The sequence below is a fragment of the Zonotrichia albicollis genome, chromosome 16 (genome assembly GCF_047830755.1).
Source record: "Zonotrichia albicollis isolate bZonAlb1 chromosome 16, bZonAlb1.hap1, whole genome shotgun sequence".
Lineage (NCBI taxonomy): Eukaryota > Metazoa > Chordata > Aves > Passeriformes > Passerellidae > Zonotrichia > Zonotrichia albicollis.
In genome coordinates, this window is record NC_133834.1 from 5,029,362 (window position 1) to 5,057,059 (window position 27,698).

Genomic DNA, 27,698 nt, shown 5'->3' on the forward strand with positions numbered 1-27,698 from the left:
TTCAGTGAGTTTTTAGGTTAGAAGGTTCTGTAAATGGAGCCTGACCTCCTAGACAGTGAATTTTACCCAGGGATTTAAATCAAGTCTGACCATTAAGCTTCATCCTTCTGACAGATAAAAATTAGTCTGGTTCATAAGCAAGGGGGACAGCTGCTGAAGGCAGACTGGGCACAAGCCACAAGATCAAAGTGTTGAACAACATCTCTGAAGGGCAGCAGATCCTGCCTGATGATACAGCGCAAACCAGGTTATTTTGCTTTAGCCTGTCTGATTTGTGAAATGAGGGTAACAAGCAGTTCTGAGGTCAAAGCCAGTGTTCAAAAGCAATATTTGGTGCTGCTGTTTTCACCTAGAAAATAGCTGCTATTCAAAAACCAGTGGTATTAGAGAAAAATGAAACTTTAGTGGTTGCCAGCTATTGGCCAGATGGGTCAGTGAGGTGGTTTGGGGTAGCAGGATGGCTGAGATGTGTGGCACTAGCAGCCCCTAGTCCCATCCTGTGTCCCTGGGGAGAGGGGCCACAGGGGTGGGAAGAAGCTGCATCTCCCTGCAGCTGGCATCTCGTGCCACGTGGCAGGTTACCAAGCAGCTGAGAGCGGGAGATGATTTTCTTTTGCCAGTTTTCTAATTTATCTAATGAGCAAGAAAATAAATCAAGCTGACAGACACCCAGGTGGTTTTGGGCCTCAGCTCCTCACAGTCCCCTTGTTCTCCCAGCCCATTTTATAAGAGGGTTGCAACCCCAGGACACTGCACTAACTCCTGCTATAATCTTTTCTTTACCAACGTCACTTAGCAGATGGAGTCATTTAGATGTGCTCACGTTTAAATGAGTGCCTTGCCCTGAAAGGGACAGAGCTGGGGCTGCTGGCAAGGATTTTGGGATCGTTAGCCTAGAAAATGCTTAGCAGGGGAAGCAGTTGGCAGGCAGATTTCACGGACATGGCACCGCTGTCCTCTGCCAGCAAAATTACAAGGCTGAAATCCTGGAGCTGGATGGGGCCAAAGCGTTCACAGCAAACAATTTAATTGATGAATGAAGTGAATTGCCCAGGAGACAGGTTTTAGTCATCTCCTCACTGCATGAGGCTGCTTGGAGAAGGGTTTGCACAGTCGGGTGTGGCCTGGGATGGGCTGGCTGGTGTTGTATTTGGGTTCCCCCCAGATGAAGGAAGGAAGGAGTGACAAATCTGATTCCATGTTCTCAGAAGGCTAATTTATTATTTTATGATACTATATAATATTAAATAATGCTATATAAACTATACTAGAGAATACAGAAAGAATACTTACAGAAGGCTAAAAGATAATAATGAAAACTTGTGACTCTCTCTAGAGTCCTGACACAGCTTGGCACTGATTGGCCAAAGAGTCAAAATAATTCACAGAAAACCAATGAAACAATCACCTGTTGATAAACAATCTCCAAACACATTCCAAAGGAGCAAAACACAGGAGAAGCATATCAGATAATTATTGTTTTCCTTTTTCTCTTAGGCTTCTCAGATCGCCAGGAGAAAAATCCTGGGTGAAGGGATTTTTCAGAAAACATGAATGCCACAGGCTGGGGTTCCACATGGTAGGAACCTTCACCAGAGCCCCCTGGGCACCTCCTGCCCGGTGCAGTGAGCCTGGCTACCTCCAGGCTTGCCAATCCAAGGTACTTACAGCTGTCACTGCTCCTAAGCCCTCTTAGCTGGACCAGTGATGGGACCATGCAGGAGATCTCAGCATTCAGTGCTGGAAAAGGAGCCAGCACAATGCAAGGAAGAGCAGCACCAATCTAAACAGCAAAAGCTGCTTTTCAGCTCCTGCAAGAAATTCCACAGCAGCCTCAGAGGTCTCTCCTCTCCAGCTCCCTGACCTCCTGCACAAGGCTACCTCCATAAACTCCTTTCATTTGCTCTAATAAAGTTAACTAGTCCTCCAGCTCTTCCAAGGAGAATAGGCATAAAAATGTGCATTGAGATGAATGCTTACAACCCTTGAAAATACCTCTTGCTTGTGAAAAGGCTTCTGAGGAATGAATAGAAGGGACAATGATTACCAGAAAAGGAGGAAATATTGTTCATGCTGCCTGGGAAGCGCTTGACCCTTACAAAGGCTGGAGAGAAAAGGAGGAAGAAGGCAGGGAGCTGAGACACTAATGGCAATCATTGCTCTGTTGGGAGCAATATCTCACAATGTCCATGGAGATCAATCCCAGATTATTCAGCCTAATAGTCCTCAAAACAAACTCTAATTCTGCTCCTTTGTGGCAGGCATGAAGCTTTCTCTGCAAGGCCCATTTTACATCTTAGGTAACTCAGTGCTGGATGGTGTAACACTCCATTGTGAAATCCCTGCAGGAGCCTTTGATGCCAGCATCTTCCAGACGAGATGTAGAGCTTATCAGCTCAAATAACACAACTGTCTTTTATCCTTTGTGTCCCAAGCCTGCTGTTTTGGCACTTATATTTGTAATTTATTGCCTGGCTCTGGGTCTGGATCCATCTGGACAGGCAAACTGTCTATCTGTCTGCATTGCTGAGATATTTGTGTCTGCCCCAAGGGACCTGAGCACCTAAGCTCTGCTTATCTTCATTGATGCTGAGGTTCCTAATTGCTTAAAAGTCATTTTGGAAAGGTGGTCTTAAGGGCTGTAGGCTTGTAGATGCTTTCAAAATTACTTCCCCCAGGCCAGGCTGTCCATCTTTCCCTGGGACTGCATCTCTGGTTTGGCTTCCAGACATGCCTGTGAGCCTCCAGCCCTGCTGTCCCTCCCTTCCAGATCAGTGCCAGCCCACAGCCCTGCCTGCCTTTCACCAGCGCTACATTTTCTTCAAAAACGGACAAATGAGGTGGAAGAAGAAAAGGTGAAAACATGATAATAGCTGTGGGAAAAGGCCACTGCTAAAGATTTGACAATGCTGGAAATAGAGGCTCAGAGAAAAGTTTTTTCTCCAAAAATTATTCTTTTCAATCTCAACAGCACACTGAAGAGAAGTTAAGGCACACTTTTTAGCACCTTTTGTACTCAAATTCAAAATTCACATGTCTAACCAAGCAATAACAGAAATAATCTTTTTTTATCCAGCTGCACATTTTGCTACAGAAATTTGTTTCCATTAAGCTATTCCCTTTTGTCCTCTTAGAAAGCATCTTTTAAATAATAACAGTGTAAAAAAAAAAATTACACACTACCCAAAAAACTCAACCCTGTCAACCGTGCACTTTTATACAAAAGTTATCTCCTTCTTTCAATGGATTGATGAAAACTCTTTTCATAATGTCAAGGTGGAGATGAGAAAGAGAGAGAAAATTTCAAAGTGCCCAGCACAGCTAGTCATTTGAACAGGGAACAGGGGGCAAAATCTGGTCTTAGAAAACTGAGCTACAGCTCCAACATGAACCTGATATTCTTTTTCTGCTTTGTAAAACACAATTTTGTAGAAGCTGGGATGGAGGCACGCACTGCACTTCTCATCTGCAGGGGAGAAATAATGTGCTTTTTCTTTATTCCCTAAACCTCAAAAGAAGAATGTGAACTCAATCTTAAAAAAAATAAAAATCAAACATGCAACCATGATAAGTCTCACTGCTGCCACGCTTTCAGGAGTGCAGCTCAGGGATTCCCCAGGAAGGTCAGACTTGGAGAAGAGCCCCACCAGGAACCCCCCCATGATCAGCAGTGTGAAACACAGCCCTGTCCCATTCTTTCCTGCTGGGAATGAGTGCCAGAGGCTCCCCTTCCCCATCCACCCCGGGAGGACTTCCCAGCACTCAGCCCTCTCCAGAGGGACCTGCTCCATCCCTGCTGGCTCTCTCCCACAGGCAGCTCCTCCTCTCACCCCAGAGATGCCACCCCTCACCTCTGAGCCCGTGTGTCACTGCAGGTCCCAGCCACAGCCCTGGATGTCTCCTAGTTGTTGTCCTCAGGGGCTGGGAGGCTCGCTGGACACGGCATTCAGGATCTCACGGGTGGTCACCAAACCCAGTGTTTAACCTGCAAGGAGAAAAGAGAAAGCATAAGAGGGAGTTTCAGCAAAGGGGATAAAAGATTGATTGATGGCTTGATTAATACCAAGCCATCTCAGGGACAGAACAGCTGCTTAAGCCATGGATCAAACACAGAGACAGAGGAACCAGAGGTGAAGGGGATGAAGAGCACAGGGAGGTCCAAATGAGAGCAGCTGCTCAACAGAGTAACTCAAAGGGAAAAGAAATCCACTTGCCAGTGGATTTGGGACTGTGAGAAATGCTGGAAGGGAACCTGGGACTGAAGTAAAAAGAATGGGACAAATGCCAAACAAGGATGGAAAGAGATGCAGGGAAGAAGGATAGCTCTGGGCATGGCCAGGGCAGATGGTGCAAAACATCAATGCAGAGCTCCTGGAGGAGTGAGGAGCCACTGCCACCACCAGCACCAGCCACCCAGCACATGCAGCCTTTAATAAGTTTAATAATCCCTGTTACTCCTGAAGATAGGTCTCATAAATGTATTTTGATATCTTAAGTCTGATTTTATTTTTCTCAGTGGTCAGCTCCCACACCTTCACTGCTTTTCTGTTACTTTTGGACGCCTGGCTGGCCAGGGCTCTCTCTGCTTCCCACTGCTGTCAGCTCCTGCTCACCCATGATGCCAAACAACCAGTACAGCAAGAAGAAGTGACACTGAGGGTAACAGTACTCATCTTTGTGATATCCAATGTCTTCTTTTATTATCATCTGCACAGTAACAATAATAGCAATATTGGTGACAACCATTTTGTTACTCCTCTTGTTGGTAATATTCCGACATGACCTAAGAGGTGTTTCAGAAAGACAACACAAATCCTGTGCAAGATCCAGGAGAATGGGGCAGTTAATTAAATGTCAGAGTGATGGACAGAGCTGGGACAAGCCTGGAACAATATCAGAGAGCTGGACAACCTCTGGCAGGCACAGGGAGATGGATGGATCTGGGACACGTCCCAGACCTCTCCCCTAGCAGACACAGAATCCTCCTACCCCCCACATCTTTAAAAACAACATTGCTCCCTCTCTGTCACTTCATTTACTTATGCAGGTGAGGAAATTTCCTGGGGAAAGCTGCCCTCCAAGCCATGTCACTGATCACAGCCTGATCTAATGACATTTTTATACCTCCAAATTGTGCAAAGAAAATAAAGAGCCCCATTGAAAATGACAGTGTCTTAGAAGTGTGTTTTACCAGCCTATGTGTGAACTCACAGCAGGTAGGGGTTTATTTTGCAAAAGATTTCTTGTCATTTTTTCCAAACTAGACATTCATAAGAGAGGCAGGTGGTGGCCAGGGACTACGGAGAGAGAATGGCAGCCGGAGGGTGTTCCAAAACTCCAAGAATATTAGAGAACAAAAGGAAGCCTGTGACAGATACTGGGCAATCTGTAAGCCATCAGGAAGAGTGCAGAGCATAATAGACTAATCAATCAGGCAGACAAGGGTGAGGTGTCACGGGGAGGCAGTGGGTAGTTGGAGGTCAGTTATGAAATATAATCTCTAAATTGGAAGGAGAAGAGCAGTAGCACAAGAACAATGACAGGTGTTTGAATGCAAGTAGGTGAACACTGGATTGGTGATTTCCAGGAGAGTGAATGCTGGATGGGAATATTATGGGGGTAAGGAAAAATAAGCTGGTATTTTAGAGACAGGCACATATTCTGTGAAGTGAAAGGTTGAGCTGGCGAGACTTTAAAGTGCTGTTCCATTTCAGAAAATGCTGCTGGAAGACAGACAGTGGGGCTCCTGGTGCTTATTCCTCTGGGTTTCCAGACAAAGTTTGTCAGGGTAGAAGCAAAACAAAAGAAAGGGATGCTTTTCCTAAGCATAAGTCCTGCAAATAACAGCTGGGATCTGAAAGCCAGGCCAGAGCCTTTCTAGCTGGTGCTTTCTCATCAGCATGAGTAATCTCTAATCTAGTTAGCAGAGATGCAGGGAAGTTGCACACTGCCACGCATGAGAAGATGGGGATTCTGCAGGTGAATTTAATTACTCCTTCCACAGAGAAAGTGGGAGTCAATAAGGCACCACTCACCCTCCATTAGCTAACTGGACTGGCATCATTTACTAACAGGGCAACATCATTTACTGCTCTCTCTAAGCTAAGAGGGAACAGCCCTGTTACACCCAAATAAAATCTTGACTTAACATTAAGTAATTTCTACCAACACTCTTCTGACCTTAACTGCATGTTCCAAAGATGTCACACAGTCCTTCTAAGAACAGTTAGACCCAAGCAATTAGAGCTGAATGAACAATTTCTAAAGAAAAATCATTTGGCAAACTTCACCTCATTTTATGCTCAGGAAACATTCACACACAGATTGCAAAGTCCTCACATTTCTTTTTCAATGGATATAACTTGCTGGTTTTTTTCCACTGAGCAAACAGCAACGTTACAGTTCATTGAAAAATCTGCAATCAAGCACAGGCTGGGTGGATGGGTTCCGCCAGACACGTGGTGCTGTTCCTCCATTCTTCCATTGGGTGAGGGATCAGAGGAGCTCCAAGAAATGCGAATCAGGACTGTTACCTCTCTTGTTTGAAATTCCCTTTTGCCAAATCTGTCAGTGCTGGAGCACATTTACTGGGCTGAGCCATGGATATGGGCAATGTGGGAAGGGAGCCAGCCTCTGTAACTGATGGGGAGAGCCAAGTATTGTCAAAGCCACTGGAGAGCTATTCACCAAGGACACAGTGGAGAACCTGGAGACCTTTAGATGATGACCCTGACTCCCTTAAACCCTTTTTGGAAGAGACCTCTAAGATCATCGAGTCCAACCTCTGCCCTAACACCTCAACCAGACTACAGCACCAAGTGCCATGTCCAGTCTTTTTTTAAACACATCCAGAGATGGTGATTCCAACACCTTCCTGGGGAGAGCATTCCAGTACTTTGTTATTCTTTCAGTGAATAATTTTTCCGTGCCCAGTGCTGGCCAGGACTGTGGAGGAAGGGGCACAGGTGAGCAGCCCAGGAGGTGGAAGCACTGGTGAGGCTGGACCAAGGCTGGGAGAAGAAGCTGAGAACAAAGTGTGCTGTAACACCCAGGGGGATAAGGGAGTGTGGAGCAATAACTCAGGCTCTCAAAGCAGAGCATATTAGGAGATCAATGGGACAGACATTAGTCCAAAGGAGCAAACTCCAGAGAGACAGGAGCAATTCTTTTCCTCCTCCTTCTCCCTTGTTGCTAAGGATTTTTTCCTTCCCATTTAATACCATCCTCATTGTTTTTAAATGAACAGCAAAGCCAGTGGGTTCCACGTGGCATTAGCAATGTGTTTGTGAAAGGGAGAGAGGCTGGCTCCTAGCAGGATTTGATAAAAGCCTCTCCAAGTTCTGAGTGATTTACAGCTGGAGAAAACAAACACGGACTGATACAAATGCAGAGAGAGGCACTGACATCCAGGTACACTCAATTACCAATTCATCAGCCCAAGTGAACTTGAAGGGCTTTTCAAACTCTACATGGCTCTAAATTAAAGGAAATATTTAGATGGATAACGTTCTGCAGTGGGGGAGAAGAAGATTAATTTGCAGATCTTCAGCTCAGGAGCCCTGGCCTTTCATGGGCAAAGGGCCACAGGAAAGGGGAGCAGGTGGCAGCTCCCACTCCCCCCATGGGACCAGGGAATGCACCAAACATCAGGATGATGTTCACACACTGTTACAAAGTTGTCAGCACACAGCTCTCTCTGTTTCTCACCATGCCAATTCTTAAACAGACTTTTTTTCCCTCTCTCGAAAAACTTTGCTTTTACCTGCCCCCGAGGTAATAATGGAAAAGCTGTGAAAATAACCAATTTTTTGGTTCATTGGTTGAACCAAAAAAAAAAGAGGGGGAAAAAATTCACTGCACAGCGACCCCAAATTGGAATTGTCCAGGGTCTCCACAGAAAAATAGATATAAATACATATATATATAAAAGATATAGCTCTATGTTCAAACAATGGTTTAATTCAATCTGAAACTAACTCATGGGGAATGTCATTTTTCCCTCCATCCCCTGCCCAGAAACCCATTTTTTTTCATGAGAAGAGATGATTTACAGCTCCATGCTCCAGCATCACTGACACAGCCACAGTGTTTGATATCCTCCCCTGTTCAATGAAGTTCCTCCATGCTGGGGCATGGGCCCTTCAGTGCTATTCTGATACAAACCCTGGCAGCTGGGGGGAGGAACAGGAGGAGTCCGGCTGCTGGGAGACTGCAGGGAGCTCTTTGTTAGTTGTTCATGCAGAAACTGTTTTGATTTCATTGTCTAATTGATATCTTGGGGAAATCTTTACAAAAGGCAGTGCATCCTCCCCAGAGCCCACCTGTGTGTGCTCAGCTGAGGGGCCCCACGCTGCCAGTGCTGATGGAGCCCCAAGGCTGTGGGGTTGTCCCTGTTCCCCTGCTCCACATCCTCATCCCACAGGTTGGGAGAGCTGAACCAGCATGAGAGCCCTGGGGCAGTTGGAGGGGTGGGTGCTGAGCTGCAGTGATGCTCAGATTTTTGGCAGAGAGGAGACTTTGGAGAGTTGTGTGCTGTGATGTCTGTTCATCAACAAGGAGAGCTGTGTCAGCCTCCCTCAGGAGCAGGGACTGCCTGCATCCCTCTGGAGGCTGCCAGCACCATCCCTCCTCCTGCCAGAAGCAGCATCAAGCCCTGAATTTTCCACTAGATATCAGCCCTCCTCTTTCCTCTGACCTCCTCCAAAGACAGCAGACATGGCTCACACATGCAGCTCCGAGGCTGGATCTGAACTATTTAGAAGCACAGCAGGTATTTTAATTATTCACATCAAACTAACGACTCTCTGAAACCGTCATGGCTGCATGGGGTGGAGCAGAGCCCTGCCAGCAGCTTCCCATGGCCTGGCCTTGGGGCAAAGCCTGGCTTTGCAAACAGCCATGACCCAGTGCTGTCACTGAGGGCAGAGGGGGAAAATTGGGCGAGGAGCACCCTGGCAGATCTGTCTGGTCCTGTGGGCACTTGCCCACCCAGCCCATTGTCCAACCTCCTGCCTGGCACCTTGCATCCTCCAGGCCAGGGGTATCAGCCAAATGTTTTTCCTATATCACTATTACTGTGAGCTGCTGTGCCCCACACTGACAGATCAGCTCTTGTCTCATTTTAAGGGCACTGGAATTACCAAAATGCAAGGAAAAGGAGGGGTACTTAGAGAACACAGCTGGGCTGCTTCAGATGAAGGCACTGGAGGGGATGACACACTTCCTTGCTGCCTTGAGCTGCTCCCAGGGTTTGAGGCAAGGACCTGCTTTGGAAAACAAGCCCTTGCCACCCTGCAGCAACGTCTTTATTTGCTTCTTCCTTCCCAGCACCATCAAAAATATTTGCTGCAATAGCATCACTCTTCTTAGAGACATTAGGAAAAGATTCTTTACCCAGAGGGTGTTTGGGCACTGGAACAGGCTCCCCAGGGAAGTGGTTGAAGCACCAAGCCTACCAGAGTTCAAGGAAAGTTTGGATGGCTCTCAGGTGCCTGGTGTGGTTCTTGGGGTTGGTTGTCTTGTGTAGGGCCAGGAGCTGGACTCAGTGACCCTTCTGGACCCCTTCCAACTCAGGACATTCTGATTCTGACCCACATGTCTCCTTGGCAGAACAAGCTCATCTCTCTCAAGGTGAAATATGTGCAGAAAGAAGGTTGATAGCTTGTGTTGAAGGTAGCCAGGCTCATCCCAGGCTCACAGAGGCTTTTCTCAGCTCTAGAATGCAAGTGAGGAGCAGAAACAGGAACCTCACCTGCAGAAGCATGAGTGCTGTGGTTTCCTTCATTTTTACTCCACTGAGTCTCAATTAAAGGCGAGCTTCCTTTAGGGACCTCAGGATTTCTATCTGAGGTTGATCTGGTTTTTTGGAGGTTCCTCTCATTTATTTCTCTTATTTCTAGTAATTAAGAGGATCTTCTTCCAGCCTTTCCTCACCATTACCTCAAGGTAAATTTGGAGGATTTCCAAAAATATTCAGGACTTGCTTTTCCCCTCTTCAAAATGAGCAAGAACCTCATCATGGTAACCCTGAGCTCTTCTTCAGCAGCAACTCCCCATGGGCAAAGCCTGAGAGAAGAGAGGCCCTCACAAAAGCACATCCCCTGGTTGAAGAGCCAGGCTCTTCAAGCCTCCTGGACCACCAGAGCCAGCCCCTCTCTTTTTAACCTGCATGTTTTTCAATGCTAATTCCCACCACATGCCCAATTCGAAGCTCTAATAATGAACAACTGCTTTCTTCCTTTCCTTCTGATTTCATATTCATGAGTCAGGCTTTCCTGGCACTAAACGCAAATGCTAAACGGAAATCGCTGCACAGTGACACGTCTGTGTAGCTTCACTGTCCATTTATTTGCCGTTTCAAAGAGCTGCTGTGTTAAGCAAACATCTCTGCCTGGATCCTATCTGGAGGAGTTTGTCTGGTACGGCGTGGTGCCTGCCGGGCTGGGGGAGCGCCGCGCTGTGACGGTGTCTCGCAGCTCTGCTTTTGCTCCAGGGAACTTCTTGTACTGTAACTTTGAGCTCGGTGAATATCTCAACCTTTTCTGGAATGTTTTGCTTGAGTCTTGGCAGGATGTGTTCAGCTCTGACGCAGCAGGGATGAAGCAGGGAACTCCCTGAGAGAAACATCCCCTGCTTCGGCTTGGGCTCCTGCAGGCAGCAGTGGGCAGGTGTCTTGGCAGGGGGAGCAAAGAGGCACCTGCAACATCACTGGGCAAATTGTTTCTTCTGGCAACTAGAAATTTCATATACACATGCAAACAACAAAAACAAAACAAAACAAAACCATCAAAACAAACAAGCAAAAGAACCGCAAACATTTCAGGCTTCATCCAAGCTTCCTCCCATCTTCCAAAAAAGAGAGACAAAACACATCTTGAAAAAAGGAACGTTTTCCATTAACTATATTGGTCAATGTGTTTTCCAAGTATTTTCCTTGCAGACTGCTCTTCCATGTTGAATTGAACTTTTAAAAGAGCAAGGGGAAAAAAGTAATCTAAAAGTGAAAGTCAAAGGAATTAAATCTTCACATATTTGAAGGCGAGCTGAGATGTTCTTCTCTGCAGAGATGCCAAAGCTGTGTAGTTTCCAAACCTTTTAACCTGTCTGGGATGGAAGCTTTAGGATCACTGATTGGCACCCTAAAGTTTCCTCTCCATCAGTTCTCATCTGCCCTCCTCTGCCAGGGAACCCTTCATCCCCTTGGAGACATCATCATCCTCATCATCCGCAGCTATCTGCTCTGCAATCAGTGGCAACAGGAATCACAGTTCTGGGAGCAAGGACAACCAGGCAGGGCTGGAGCTGGGCTGTGCTGGCCCCTGCTCCCTGGTCTCTCCATGGGAACACCAGCTGAAGGTGGCTTTGCTCTAAGTGCTGGGCTGAAAAGGGGAGCACCCAATATCTCAGAACCCTGGATTGCTCTGCCGGCTTTGCTGCTGCACTGGTCACCTCCGTGGGGCAAGGTGGGGAGTGAGGAACTGCAGAGGTGGACTGGGAACTGTCAGCTCCAGCTCTTTGGTTGTCCAGTGCTGGAGGCTTTCCTTCCTCACAGCTGCCTCCACTGTGGGTTCCTTCTCCAGGGCTTTGTGGATGCTCCTGATGATCTTGGTGCTTTGTTGTCTTCTGCAGTCAGCCATTGCCTTTCCCTGTCTGCCTTTCCCCAAATACTTTAACAAATGAGCTCATGGGAAGGCAAGAGAGAAGATAAGAGATGAATTTCAGACCATGAGAAATGAACTCACAAATAAGAGTGTCTGCAAGCACCATCTGAAGAGCTGTGCTCCTGCTCATGGAGAACATCGTGTGTTCAATCAAAGTAATCAATGGGGACCACATTTTGAATATTATCTACATGTAACAGACTCCTTGGGAGGAAATTATGCAGCAATATTTAATGGTGGCAATGGTTCAGCAAGTAACAGAAAGAAATTTTCCTCAAAACACCATCAACTCCTCATGGATAACTCCCAGATGGGACTGAGGGTAAAAAACTCTTTCATTTAAAAGCTATTCAGTTATGGTAAAACTGCCATATGTGGCTCACTGAGATTCTGATTGTCAGTGACTTCAGCTAGAAAGCTGCTGTGAAATCAGAAAACTACTTCCCATTTGAACAGGGGGGTGGAAATCAGTCCTTAGGGACCTGAAAGCACGGCTCGATCTCACGCAGCTGAAGGTGTCTTACAGCTGGATGTCTAGGTTAAGGTAATTGTCTAGACTTCTTTTATCATCAGTGAACAGAGAGACATGCACCAGCCCCCAGAGAGTGATTCATTCTTCCTGTCTTAAACATCTATTTTTGGATGGGATGAATTACACACTGGAGGTGTTCAACTTTCTCCAGTGACTGTGGAGCCTGGATGATGAACTTGGCCTAGACACTTCACCTTTCTAGTGCTGAAACAGGGAGTGCTCCACCAAAGACAACTCAAGTTGTGCCAATAATGGTGGCAGGTTGGGAGGAATTGGCCAATACCTTCACTGAACAGACACAAGAGAAGCAGCTCCCTCAGCAGACAGGAGATGGAGGAGGGGAAATCATCACAAGCATACCCTGGAGTGATCTCAGTATTTAAAAAAGACCTGAGGGCACGCTGGTGCCTGATTATCTCATCTAGTTCTTTTATGTCATGCACAAGGTACAGATTACATCCAATTGCTTTTTAAGTGTGACCTGAAAGGTGTAATTTTGCAGTCCTAGGAGGAAAGCAGGGACTGGTCTCTCAACTACATGTAGTCTTCCTAAAAGACCAAGCCTTTTACTGAGCTTGGGTTTTCCTGAGATTAGCAATTCCAAACTTTTACAAATCACCAATTTATTTTGGAGACGCCACCTGTATCCTTCTACTCATCTTCCCAGTCTTGAATAGCCATGTCTTGCAATTTTAAGGGTTTCCTTACAACCTTGAGAGCTATTTGGAAACAGCAGGTTTCATGTCTCTGTTTTGCCATAGTCCAGGGTCAGTGCTAATGACCCATACTGCAAAAATAATCCTACTGTGTTCTAGGAGGCTTCTTGCTATAAGTCTTCCATAAATAAATGAGATTATTACCTTCCATTACTTCAGTGGGAGCCAATTTTAGTCCTCTCAGAAGACCAAGCTCTTAGTGCCAGCTCAGGTTTTAGATCTTAGAGACATTGCAGCCACCTCTTAGAGCCATCCTGCCAAAACCTCTCCAGATTCCACTCCTGCCATATAACATGGGGCAGGTTATTTGTGCAAAATCCAGGAGTCAGGATTCAGGAACTCTACAGGAAAACCAGATAGTGCCATTTCAAAGATCAACATGAGAAAATCAAATAGGGACCTAAATGGCAAGAGAAGTCACTAGAGGAAGGCCAGACTGCCATCCATATACAGGAAAAGTTTGCAACTGGTTCTGAGCGGGGCACACAAATTGCAAAAAGTATCTCAGGACCCTTCTCCAAAGCCAACAAATGTGGAGGAAGAGTGGGGATGAAATTAATAGTTGTGAGTGCTAATTCACCAGGAGAGAGATTTGTGCACTTTGCTGGGGCGAGCTGCTGCCAGGAACAGGATGCAGCTGATGACAAAAAGCCCATGGCTGGAAGCCAAAGGGTTCCTTGGGGGCCAGGGAAATGCCCTGGAGGCTTCAGCTCTCTACACCAACTGGCTTACACCTGTCAAAAAACATTCCCAGTATTTTTTCTTGACTCATCTGGAAAATCAAGATGGATCATCCATATTTAACAGGCTATTCACGGTGCTCATGGCAGCGTGTTCAAGACAAGGCAGAGCAAGACCTTCAGTTCACGGTGTGATACCAAAAGTAACTCGGACATGTGAAGGGAGCATCCATCTGTCTATCCAGAAACATGGAACACACAGGATTCTTGGAGCCTAAGTGATATAAATTACCCTCCTGTGAATTGAACAGGTTCACTTAACAATACGACAGTCCAGCAGGACAGATACCAATGCTGGGTTTCTCCTTTTCAACTTGTTTTCTCTTTTCCTTCCTGCTTCAAGCACTGAGTTTCCTGAGATGACTTTCTACATCTCCGCCTCAATTTTCCTCTATTTAAAAAGAGATTAATGTGACAGGGAAGTGTTGGAGATCTCTTAAGGAAAGCCACCGCATGAGAGATTTTTCTATTTTAAATGGTGAAAATTGCTAGCCAAATGCTACTTCTTAAATACAGCTGGTAAATATATAAGGAAAATTGATTTTCTCAAACGACTACATCATTTAAGTGAAAAGTCAATAATCATCTTCCATACCAGCATTTAAAAATCCGAGCAAAAACACTCAAATAGTGATATCTTCTGGGTTCAGATTGTTCACTGCAAAGAAGGGAACACACAGTATTAGACTCAATACTATGTTGACAGAGAACACAAATGTCAGTTTGACCATCTTAGAAAAGACATTTAAAAAGATATGAAATTAAATGACTCAGGATTACTCATGATGACATCTTGCATTAAGCAGTGAAAACTCTTATTTCAGGACAGTTTTTGGGATTGATAATAATGTAAAGAAAATGCATTTGTGAAAAAGCCGCTTCCCTTGATAAAGAAACACAGGGACAACAAGCTCCAAAGATGAACACTGTAACCCAAAAGCAGGACAGAATGCTAAAGAGTCTACCAGCAATCTCAACACATAATCAAGGGAAAAGGCAAAATCACAAATAAAAGTGGCCAAAGGAGACTTCCATGAAAGGGGCAGCAAGATAAAAGGGTTTGCTTTGCCTTATTACAAGGGAGTTTATGTAAAGTGCAAAAATATGGAAATTTTTCAGAACAAATGCAAAATTATTTTAATAAGAAGATGTAGCTCAGTTTAGAAAAAAGGCAAAAACAAAAAAGCCCAACATTACAGTATCATGCCAATGGTCAAAGGGTTCATAACCACGTAATTTCTGGCAAAGGAATAAATGTGACCAGCAGGCTCTGCAGCCAGGCAGCCCTGGTCAGGTGTTAGTTCACTTTCCCAGCAGAAAGCTGCATTTCAACAAAGCTGAAATTTCTCATGACATGAATTAGATCTGGCAAAATCATATTTTAAAAGAATCAGGAATGTTTCCATAAATCAAACATTTCATTTGCAAGACTTCAGGAATTTTCCATTTATATTTTTATTGCATATCAAAATCTTTATAGGTTCATATCAAAATGACATTAAAATTAACCTGAAGTATATTTTAATAATAACTTCATATTCTATTCATAATGCAACCTTGTGTCAAAATCTTGTATTTTTCTGCAAGGTACAAATTTTTCTATTATCTCATTGCTAAATTTTTCAGCCTTTCCAGGTGTTTATTCCAGAATCTGCACTGTAACATAAGAAAAAGGCAGACTCTTGAAACCCTTAGGCATTTTGTTGTTATTCTAATGTGAAACAAAAGGAAATCTGTAAGCAAATATACCTGCAGCCCACAGCATCAGACCAAAATGAGCATCAGGACTGAGTCTGCTAAACAGCCTCAGAGTGCAGTGAACTGCATTCACTCAGCTTAGGTGAAGAAATAGGAATTTAAAAATACTTTTGGGTACAGGAACAGCACCTGACTTTGTAGAGTGGCCATTCTTTGTGAATCTTCCTCTTTTTCACCTCAGTTGGGTTTATATTTAGAAATGCTATAAATATCATCTGTTTAATCAAATGGAAAAAAATATTTTGATAGATCATTCACTCATTTATTCTCCCCAAAAGAAAGGCTGCCGATAAGACTGTCTGTTTCCACTGCATCTGTTCACTTGGCAGGAAAAAATAATTTCAGTGGAAACATTGCAAAAACCTACCCTTTCTACCCAGATGCTCTATTTCCATATTTCTGATGCCATCCTGCCTGCAACCACTTCTTTAGATTTACATGAATTAACTAGTGTAGGACAGACACCAGACTACAAAGTGCTCACAAAGTAACGATGGCTTTTGATGATGACTTTGGAAGTTCAATGGAAAAGCTGTAATCTCTTGTCCATGTACAGAAATAAACATTATGGGATGGGTTTAATACACCTAAAAGTTTCATCCCATACGGTGTTTTTGCATAAGTTTCAGAATGAAACTGCGAAGTAGAACAAAGTACACAGGTTCCAGCTAGGTAGCATTTGAATGAGCTCCTTCCTTCATCATTTCCTCTCTTTTTAGGGTTGCTTCTGCAGCTATCCAAGATTTTTTGGCACTTTAAAAAAAAAGTTCAACCATAGCTATACAGGCCTTTATGAATAATAAAACTTACTGTGTTTTATTAAGTTTTATTTTAGGAACTTAATTTTCAAAACTTAATTTTTATTAAGTTTTAAAAATCAATCTCACAACACTTTGTAGAGAAAACCAATATTAATCTTCAAGTTGAAGTACGAACCAGAAGAAGAAAAGATATTTGGGAGGTAAATTAGGAATAATTTGTATCTAATCAAAACTGAATACTCAACTTCTTTAGGTCTTTCCACGACCAAGCTGAAGGAATCTACCAACAAGAAAAACCTCCAGCATAAATCTGCAGCCCTGTTCTGGCTCACCAGAGTAAATTGTACTGATTCAAAGTTTGTACAAGGCACAGAGCAGGGCGAAATTAACTGTTTTGATCTCAGGGAATGGGCAAAAGATGCAACAAAATGCAATTTTCCACAATTATCATACTTCTATTTTCTCCCAAAGCACAGTACTAGGAACACAGCCTTGAAGACTACACAAAGCACTTAGGATTTGTAAGATAATAATGATTATATGATGCAGCCAGGGAGTAGGATTTTACCTATTATTACCAAGCTTAAAAGAGAGGTTCTAACTCTGCAGAAGTTTGATGGTAAATTCACATTCTTCTGGAGCAAAGTGGCAGAGAGAAGAGCAAAAAAATTGTATTTGTCACAGTTTCTGGCCTGTTTTATTGCATCCAGTTCTAACTGCTGTCAAAATTTTTATAGACATCAAGGAAAAGAGAGCAAAAGCCAAAAAAATCAGAAAAACAATGAAAATTAACTACAGTGAGAGGGTTCTTTTTGCCAAAACCCCTTATCATGCAACAGTGCACTAACAGTCGTATTGTACTAAACCATGTGACCAGGAGAATTCTGCAGCCATTGGACAAAAACTCTTGGTAAAATCCTTGCAAGGTCTGAATTAAAAAAACAAGCCATCAAGATAAAAGCAATTGCTTTCCAAATGGCCAGGCAAAAATTGATTGATATAACATGATCAAGTAGCCTTTGCATGTAATTTTATGGCAAGTCTGTATAAAACTTAATATAGCCTCTATTGTGCCTCTTGCAGATGATGTTCTTGATGTAACTGGCTTGTGAGTAGTGCTGGAGAAACTGCAGTGGGAAAAGGCACTTCCAACATGTAATTTGGTTTTGTCCTAAAATACAGACATATTGTCAGGAAATAGTAACTGTTACCAAAAATACTGCTGGAATGAAAAATACTGTGTTTTTTCCAGTGGAAATAATCTTAGGAGAGGAAAATACCAAAATAGCCCACACTAAAACACAAAGTCCCTGCAAGAAGAACGTGCCCTGATTCAGCAAAACAGGTAAGAATGGCTTCATGCCAAGGGAGTTCTGCCCAGTGGAAATCATTTGTGTATGACAATTTTGGAAATCACTTGTGTATGACATTTTTGTTTATGTCCTCTTGAAGTCAGCTGGATGCATGATGCTCCACTAAATTGGGTGGTAGTAGAGAACCTTCCCCTTCCCATGGTAGTTTTGGAGCTATGGCTTCAAGTATTGGGGAAACAAAGACCTGAGAACTTCATTCATTGGGGAAAAAACCCAAAGTGAAGAGTTGTAAAGGTCTGCAACCTTTTCCCTGCATCATTCGCAGCAAGAGGGGAGCAGAGGAACAGATCATTGAAGAGGGATCTGCTCACTTGCAGATGTTGATAACCCATGGGATGCTTTGAGTTTTTGCCAGCAGAGGTGACCAGAACCTCTTTGGACCCTCCCAGATGTGGAAAACTGAAGTGTAAGGACAGAATTTAAGGATAAATTCTACTCCAGCTCATGGCCATGTGCAGCCTTGGCACTGTTTGGAGGTCCCACACTTTGTGTCATTCAGATCTGGACTTTCACGATGCCCTCAGTGCAGTGTGAGCCCCTCTCCTGCCCCAAGGCTGCAGCTTGTGACCCTTCCTCAGACAAAAGCAGAACTGCTCTCCCTTCCCATCTTGAAAGACAGGTCCTTAAATATTTACCTCAGAATCTGGATTTTCACTTTTGGCTCTTTGATCTTTTCTTTTGGTTAACTTTTTCCCCTCTTTACTCATTCTGGAGTATTTAGTCTCATCCCACAGCTCCTGCATGGATGTCTTAAGAATAAAATAACAACAAGGGGTGGGATTTTCCAAAGCACTCAGCATCGGCCTGACTTTATTCTCTTTGAAGTCAGCAGGAGTTTTATTACCAACTTCAATGGGAGCAGTTAAGCCAGTGCTACACATTGTGAACGTGCATATTCATGAAGCAAGCCGGATTTGCTAATAGAACATGGATTCAAATGGCTGATAAAATTTTAGTGAAAAAGATACTTGGAAAAAAAAAAAACCAACAAAAAACAACCAAGTAGTTCCATGAGCATCAGAACTATGAATTCCTGCTTTCTTTGAGCTTGATTGACTTGGGCACTGAGAAGGGGCATGGGCTGATTGAAGTCCTTCCTGTGGGTGGGGTGCTGAAATTTGTGCTCTCTCCCAAATGGATTCACCAGCATCAAAAAAAGGCTCAGCACAACATGGCAGCTTTTTCCTCTGTAGAAGTAGGGCATCTCTCTTCTACCTCTGCCTGTCTGCTCAAACCTTGAGGGAACTTGCTATTTTTGAGACTGCTACCCTCTATCAAATTCGGCTGGAGTTGGATAATGCACTTAAAAGTTGTGAGGCATATACACCCAGGTATAAACACACTCCATGTGAGCATGAAATCCACGTTTTTGCAGGATCTGCAGGAAGGCAGATGTTAAGACTGCTCAGAATCAAGTTTTGAGGCAATGGAAAAGATGGGTTCAGAGCAGCTGAACAGCAAACAGCCTCAGATGGATGAACCACAGCCCCCTGAGAATCTCAGCTATGGAGAAGGTGTAAGAAAAGGGCAATCCTTGAGGAAAGAAGAAGACAACAATATAGTCCTTCAGAGGAATTAGAAAAATGGTTGCTGAGATAAGTGCATTCCAGATAAGAAGCTGACATATATATAAATGTGACTAATTCCTCCAAGTACTCAAAATGTCAAAAAAAAATACAGGACTTGAAAGGGTGCAGGCTTTTTGAGCAACAGAGGCACTGCACCTCTGGAAATCCAGAGCCTTTCCATTCTGGAAAGCCAAAGCATCTTTGTCTGCACAAAGAAAATGAAAGGAAGCAGCAGCACTGGCTGGTCCCTTTGGCATCTGGGCTAAAGCAACCCAAGAGGAAGACAGAGAGAGTTGGAAACAGTCCCCAAACTCCTTTCATATGGCAATCCAGACTCCCAGGAACAAAGGCTGGCAATGGACCCTCCCTGCCAAGAGCAGCCCATTGCCAGCCCAGGTGCTCTCACTGCCTTTGGCACCAGGGATGTCCAAAGAACAGGATCAATTCCCTCTCCACCCCACAATTTCCACACCGCTGACAACTCAGAAAACAATTCAAGAGGGAATTCAAAGGATCTGTTGAAATTTCAACCAGGAAATCTGAGTGAGTGAGCATATGTAAATAGAAAGAATGAGTAGCACATAATTACATCAAATTGTTACTTAGCAAGGGAAGTAAATAACCCAAAATATGCAGAGCAAAAAATGGCAATGAATTAGAACTAATTACTTAAGGCTAATTAAAATAAGAATGGCTTGAATTGAAATATGTTAATAGCATTGAACCTGCCTTCTACCAGGGAATTTCAATAAAAGTGATAATGTCACTTCAACCTTCACCTGACTCGGGGAGGGAAGTTGGGATTTGGAGCTCATGGCTGCGTGGGGGTACTGACCACAGCAATGCATTATTTATGATGGAATAGACTGGATTGTTCTGGCAGGTGCAGATCTCCTGATCATGGGTAGAAAGAGGTTTTCTTGGATAATGGAGGTGAAGTGGAGAAAATACTGTGACAGGCAAAAGTTAAATCTCTCAAAGACAAATACATCCTAAGGTTCCTCTCCATGCTGGGAACTGCTATGGTTAAAGAGACAAAAAGAGAAAGGCATGGAGATAATGAGATCACAAAGAAGGAAAGAGAAAGAGGGAACAAGAGAGACTGAGGGACTGAGGAATGAAATAGATAGGGAAAGCTCAGAGCCATGACAAATCATCACCAGCTTCAATTACACGAGCCTGCTGGGCTATGAAATCTGCCAAAGGTCACTGGATTCCTGTCTTTGCAACTAAAACCCAAGTGGGCTTTGCTGGTTCCACCCCATGGCACCCCTGTCTGGTGGGAGTGCCCAGGGAGCAGCAGCCTGGCTGATGGGCACTAACAAGAGAGCACAGACAGCCCCAGTCAGGAGATGAACGCGCCAGAGCCATGCACCAGCTCCCAGCACTCTGCCAGCCTGCCACAGTGCTCCTGTGCCAGCTACTCAGGGCCTGCCAGAGAGCAGGGGGAAACCTGGAGCAGCAGCAAAGCCTGGTTCAGCATCTTCTTGCCATGCCACAGAGCCCAGCTTGTGCTCCACCACCACCCTGGGCAGGCTTGTGCCCCAACACACCCTCAGCCATAGATCCCAGCAGACCTGGATCCCTGCTGGCACAGGCACAGCTGCTTCAGCATCTGCACATGGCGAAATCCTGATCTGCCACAAGCAGAGAGTGCCCTGGCTGTGCACCACACCCTGGGGCTCATCCCTTGGTGCTGAGCTGGGCACAAAGCTCTCCCTGCTCCTCCAGGAGCCAAGCCCTTAGTTGTGTTTACTGCCTCATTCTTTCCAGTCCCTCTGGTTCACACTGGAAAACCTCTTACCTCTCTCAAGCCCTGGGATTCCCATAAAAACCATGAGCTCCTCACCCCAGCACTCTGCATGAACAGGGGTCACAGCGAGGATGGATATGGCAGCAATGCAGCCTTTCCACTTTCACTCCATCTCCTGCGCTGGCTTTTGAGCCAGCTGAAGGAAAGGCTGTTGCCAGGCTTGCTGCCAGCTGATGAATCCAACTGGATTCATCTTGGATCTGTGCATCTGAGAAAGCTCCAAAGCCAGAGCATGGCTGGGCTGTGCCCAGCAGGTTTGGGATGCTGTGAAATACCAGAGAGATGTTCAGCTCCAAGCACTGCTCTGTCCATGACAGCCATCCCAAAATGTTTGGGATGCCCTGGAATATCAGAGAGGTGCTGCAGCTCCAGAGCACTGCTCTGTCCATGACAGCATTCCCAGTATGGAGCAGCTGAGACTGGACTCAAAGCCAGTCAGGAGCAGGAGTACGGACTGGCTGAGGCTATGGTGACAATTGGATGGATTGCCTGAACTACAGGCTGTGACCTACTGATGACCACCTCCTCAGAGCTCCATTTGTCCTGAATGCCAGCCAGGATGGGTGACAGTGGGACACACCCTTGGAAAATGTCACTCCACTGTCACAGACATCTTTTATGAAAAATCTTTTCCTTAAGATTTTTCCTCCTGAGAAGCTGAGACGCCTCAAGAACAAAATGTAAACAATGGTTATCTGCTGCTGTGGAATGTAACAGGTGGATCTGTGATTGACCCATGTCAGTTGTTTCTAATTGATGGCCAATCACAGTCAGCTAGCTCGGCCTTTGCTATCATTCCTTCTTTTTCTATTCTTAGCTACCCTTCTGATGAAATCCTTTCTTCTATTCTTTTTGTATAGTTTTAATATAATATATATCATAAAATAATAAATCAAGCCTTCTGAAACATGGAGTCAGATCCTCATCTCTTCCCTCCTCCTGTGAACACAGTCACACTCTACTGACTGCCAGGGCTGTACCTTGAGCATGCTGGTGGCTGTAATGTTATTTCTATCCCTCTAGTCTCCTTCAGAAGGAAAACACTGCTTAGAAAACCAGAGTTCAGACTTGCTGCTGCTGCTGCTGTGCAGGGAGGAGCTGTGGCAGGCCAGGAACAGGTTCTGTGAGCTGCTGCCACAATCCTGACACCGCTGTCCCTGCCCTGCCTGACCCTGTGCTGCCAGGGAGGGAAGCCCTGGCCCTGGTGAGGATCCTGCCTCGGCAGACACGAGCTGAAAGACATTTCCTCTTTGTTTCTGTGCCGCTGTAATGAATCCTGCCTCCCACTCAGATCTGCTAAGTAAGAGGAGTTACTGTGAGTAATCCCCACTCCGACGTCTTCGGCTGTAATCGCAGAGAAATCACATTAGGTTTTTTTTTTTCTAGGACAAGGAGAAATTCATCAAATTGCAATCCAGGGAGAGCACACACAAGAGAGAGAGAAAGCCAGCAACACACACATACCCTGCAAAAAACATCCCAAAGTTGACATTTACATTTCAAACACTTATAACAGCTAAACAAATAACAGTAATTATACTATTTGCATACTTTGTTAAATAATTGTTTGTTAGGTAAAGGCAGCCTGTGTGTGTCTGTCTGTGTGTGCATGCAAGGAGCAGATGCCTGAAACCCCAGGAAGCAGAACAGCTGCTGCCTCCCTCCCCAGGTGACCTGTTTGCTTTACAAAATGGTGACAAGTGGCCCAAAGCACTGGCCAGGGGGGCTGGATGTGCTGATATTTGGGGCACAGAAGCCCTTGGGTGAGCAGGACAGGGCCATGAGCTGTAATGCTGCTGCTCAGCACCCCCATCACCCTCCTGGGCACAGGGACAGCTGAGTGCTCCAGACATGAGCACCAGCACTTGAGGAGGTGAAGCCCCAAAGCTCTGAGTGCAAATTGAGGATTGCAGAAACATTGCCAAGAAGGAGAGCTGTGGGAGAAAGCAGGGAAGGCACAAAAGCTGGACAGAGGGAGGCTCTCCACCTTGCAGCAGGAGATGCTGAACACCCCTGTGACGAGGATGCCTGACTCAGAGCCCACAGACCATCTCCTAGCTGGTGATCTCCCTTTGCTCCTGCAAAAGCATCTCAGCTTTCATCCCTTTCTGCTCAGATCCTCGGGCAGACAGCTAATTGAAGGGTTTTCCTTTAATTTCTAGTACAGAAAACCTTTTAGTAAATGCCTTTTAGTCTGCACAGTTTCCTCATGATTGGCTCTGTCTATCCGCTCACCACTCCTATCCTGTTTATTTTTATTTTTTTTTTAATAGACTTGAATGATGCAAACTGGTGGAGAGTGGAGAAACCTTCTGCCTCTCCTCACATGGTCAGAAAAGGTGGAGCAGAGCCAGAGCCACTGCATCTTTTCACACCTGGATGGAACCAGGTCAGGCAGCTAATGCATTTCTCAGGCTCAGTGGCTACTTGTTGGAGACACACAAATGCTGCTGGGCTGCTTCAGTGCTGGAGGCTGGGAGAAAAAAAAAATCCAGCAAGAGACATATGTGTCAGAGAGGCTGAGAGGGATGTGGTGCCAGGAAAGAGAAAAGTGATGCACACACAGAGAGCTCAGCTCTGTGCAGCAGGAGGAGATGCAGATTGAATAAAAGCCTCCATGGCTTTGAAACTGCCCCTCACAGCATCAGTAAAGAGGTTTTTTTAAGAGGGTTCATTAAGCATAAGGGTGAGTGCTCTTTCACCCTGTTCGTGGGTGAAATCCCAACTCCAGAGGTTAAAACTGTCCCTCAGTGTGGGAGCAAAGCCCTGCTCATTGTGATCCCCCCACACAGACACTTTGTCCCCCCAAGCAAGAGCAGGAGAGTCACAGTCCCAAGGAGGAGCCCAGCATCCACAGGCTCTGATCTGTGCAGCTCAGATTTTTCAGTGTACAACTAAGGGCATCCCATGGGGCTGGGGAAGAGAAATGCTCCAAAATAACCATTCTCCCCTCAGAATATGTTCACTGGAAACGTTTATATTTACCCTTCAGAAAAAAAAACCCAACTTTTTCCTGATTTTTTTTCTTTAAGTTGAAAGAACATTTTCCAGTTCAACTCTTGTTCTTTCAAGTAGAAATGTTCGGTTTTCTTTAATGACTCCTTTTCCCCCCACTACTCTGCTTTTTACTTAGAGTTTAAAAAAAGGAGATGAGGAAAGGAAAACTAACAAAACCAGAATGAAATTTTTTACATGAGTTTCAAATAACTTGAAAAAAAAAAAATTTAAGCTTTATAAGTGATTTTGAAGGATGCAAGAGCTTTCAGCAAACTTTTTTATGTAGGTCAAAAAAAGTTCTTCCAGGATTAAAATAAAAAATAGCCTAAACAAAAGCCCTTAATGTGGGTGAAACAATGTGGATCAGCTCTCTATAAAAGCTTTGCCACAACTGCCTGTGCAAAAAAATCATAGAATTATAAAATCATAGAAGAGTTTGGGTTGGAAGGGACCTTTAAAGGTCACCAAGTCCAAAGTCCCTGTTTGCCAGGGACACCTTCCACCATCCCAGGTTGCCCAATGCCCCATCCAACCTGGCTTTGAGCACTTCCAGCAATGGGGCAGCCACATTTTCTCTGGGCAACCTCAGTGTTTCACCACCTTCATTCTAAAAAGCTTCCCTTTATTTAATCCAAATTGACTCTCTTTTAATTTAAAACCATCACCCCTTGTCCCACCACTACTGACCCTGCTAAAACATTTGTTGTACCACAGTGTGAGCCTGAACAGAGCAAGGAGCCTTGGAAAGTATCCTTGGTTTGGGACAAAATGGTAAAAAATCAGAGAGAAAAGAAGTGTGATTCCTGCCTCTCTTTAAATAATAATTACAGAAAAGAGCTTATGGAACCGGACACATTTTCCTTTAAAAGATATTTAACACTTCATTTTTGCTCTGTCCTTTTCTGAATACTTCTTAGAAAACACAAAGGCTTTAAACAAAAGGTCATTAAGAGATAAAGAAGTGAAGCTCTTCTTGCAAGAATGAAAGGAGAAGGCATCTTGACATTTTTAACAAGGTTTTTTTCCCCCTCTTTTCCAAACTGAAAATTAATCAACATTGATTCGATTTCACACACATAAGCCTATTTTGTGGAAGTGGCATTTGCTGACAGAGAGCTGTTTGGACAAGAAAATTCCAGCCAGAGGAGCACACAATATGCTGCACACCATTAGGGCACACAGGCTGCAAGGACACTGGGCTCCCAGGGTTCATAATAAATCCTCTCCTTTTTCTGGGTCAAGAAACTCGCAGCTGTCTGGAGGTTATGCTAACACGCCAGGGTTTGGGGACTGATGTCGAGATCTGAGGAATTCCTGTTGCCTGGAATAGAAACAATGAAATTGTTCCAAGGCACCATTTATTCCCAGGTGCCTGCGAGCTGTCATTTCTGGGGAAGATGAACAATTTGAGAAGATCTGATGTCTTCAGAAATAATTCAGGAAGGCAGGATTCATTCAGGTCCCCGGGTCAGTAATGAATGGGACTCGTGTGAGTCAGAGGAGGACAGGGGGCACCTGAGCAGCCTCAGCTCTGCAAAACCAGGTGAGCCTGTGCAGGGGCACTGACAAAGGCTCTGATGCCTTGAGAGGCTGAACCTGGAACAGAGAATAGACAGAGCTAAAGAATAAAGCAGGGATTTATTAAAAGGCCTCAATGGATCCACCTCAGGCAGCACAAGAGCCCAGCCAGGGCTACACAAGATGGATCCAAAATGGCCACAAAATGGACAACCAGTCATGAGGCTTCACACTTTTATAAGTTTTGGTCCATTTGCATGTTAGGGTTAATTGTCCAGTTACAGCTTTGGGTTATGAAGTCCCATCCTCCTTGTTTACTCCCCTCAGCTCTTCATTGTTTATTCTTTTGGTCCTGAAGTTTGTAACAGTTGTCCTTGGTCTCAAGCTGGAAAAGGATTTTTAATTCTAACTACCCTGTGAAGAGAGCTTACTACCACTTAATATAAAGCTCAGAGCTACACACCTAGGCAGCACAGAACCTGAGAAATATGAAAGTTAAAGCTTAAGGCATCAGCCACAGGTGCTTCAGAAATGGGTGGGAGCAGAGAGCACCAAGGGCTGCAGCACTCTGGGGCTGGCAGGTACAGCCCAACGAGACTAACATGGTCTTGAGCCTTGTGCTACTCCAGCAGCCCAGTTCCCCCAGTAAATGCCTGTTTTACCTCACCTCCTTTCAGTTCTAGTCAGGAATTCTAGACAGGGATTCGCTAAGTGGGAACAAACAAGCCATGCTATGAACAGTGGGATATTGCTCTTAGGTATTTGATAAAGAGCTGTGAGACACCTTGAATGTGCCACAGCCTCCACCTGCAATGAGGGGTCAGAGGTGGCATGAGGAAGGAACAGCATGGAAAAAATCACAGGATCATTAAGTTTGGAAAAGACCTCCATGACCACTAGACCCTATCACAAAGAACTACCCACTTCCCCTGGGTACCAGAAGCAGTTCCTGCTTCCCTGCATCCTGCCCTGGCTGGCATTCACTCTCCTGCTGGCATCCCACTGCTTTGGAATGCTCTGGGTCCCTGTATCTATGTCAGGGAGCAGAGAAAATGGCAAGGGAAAAGCAAACAAAGTGAATGAGGAAAGCATAACAAACCCAGCAGAAAAGTCTTCCCACGCCACTCTGTGCTTTCAAGTAAATGAGGCTAATTAACTAATTGCCTAAATTATTAGGGCTATTTTTACCCTTGTATGAGGGCCTGGCGTTATTGCCAATTTCTTAAGACTCAGCGCTGAACTCTCAACTTATCAGGGAGTTAATGAAGCAAAGCCCCTGGAGAGGGGACCCTCAGGGCACAGCAGCTGCCAGGCCAGGGCTGGGCTGGGGCTCAGGTGGGCACCTCTGCAGCTGGGAGGGAGCATCTGCAGCAAAACCACCCCCTGGGTGCTGCTGTTTAACACAGAAGTTCAGAGCTGTTTGCTAAAATCTCCCCTGCCCCCAGTAAAGGATTCCTCTCCATCAGCTTCCCACTGCAGGCAGGATGAGAGAGGACGATTTGGAGAAAGATTTCACACCTGGGCGAGAGGAGGGGAAGGCTGATGGCTGCAAGCCAACCCTGGCTCCATGGAAGCCCATCTGGCACACCCGGAGTTGTAATTTTGGACAGCAGGACCACCCTCCACAGAAGGAAAGGGCTGATCCACCTGCTGCAGCCTCACTGACCACACTCCCTGCCCCAAACATGCAGGAATCCACCCTGGGAGGAGCTCCCTCCTTCTGCTTTGAGAAAATGCTGTTTTCTTGGGGTTTGTAAGAAATCTAGATGTTTTCTCCTCTTCAGCTAAATGCCAGCCTCTGAGCTCCCTGGTGGCAATCTCAGTTAACTCCATCACAATCCCCCAGTCATTCTGGCTGAAGAGCTGGTCCCCTCAGGAGCCAGAAGACTGATAGCTCTCCTTTCCTGTAACAAATCTCACCTATCAGCTCTAATGAGGTGACATTTCAAGCCTGCTTCTTCTCTCAGCACAAAGTACACAACAATTTGGGGTGCCAAGTCTCTTGCAGGCGTGAAGGTGACAGCCTGCTGTCCTTTGGATGCAGGAGGGAGCTCTCCTGTGAGTTATCTCCAAGATTATCTTCACTCCTGGACCAGCTTCGTGTGGCCGAGTCCTGGAGACCTCCAAGGATGGAGATCCCAGGGCCTTTTCTGGGCATCTGTCGTGGAGCTGTGCCACACTCTCAGTGCACATCTCCTTCCCAGTGCCCAGCCTGAGCCTCCCAAGCTGCCTGTGTGCCCTCTGCCCCATGTGAGGCTGCTC

At 45.2% G+C, this 27,698-nt stretch overlaps 1 protein-coding gene across 4 annotated transcripts in view; it reads right to left on the reverse strand.

Annotated features, from left to right (window-relative positions):
* ELFN1 (extracellular leucine rich repeat and fibronectin type III domain containing 1) overlaps positions 1 to 27,698 on the reverse strand; it is a 103,047-nt gene that overhangs the window by 41,806 nt on the left and 33,543 nt on the right. For 3 of the 4 annotated variants that reach the window (XM_074552549.1, XM_074552547.1, XM_074552546.1), the window contains one exon: positions 3,852 to 3,985. The gene's annotated coding sequence lies outside the window, so the exon portion shown is untranslated. Of the gene's footprint in view, positions 1 to 3,851; positions 3,986 to 14,243; positions 14,265 to 27,698 lie in introns of those variants that run through there. The other variant, XM_026793710.2, reaches the window with a different exon arrangement.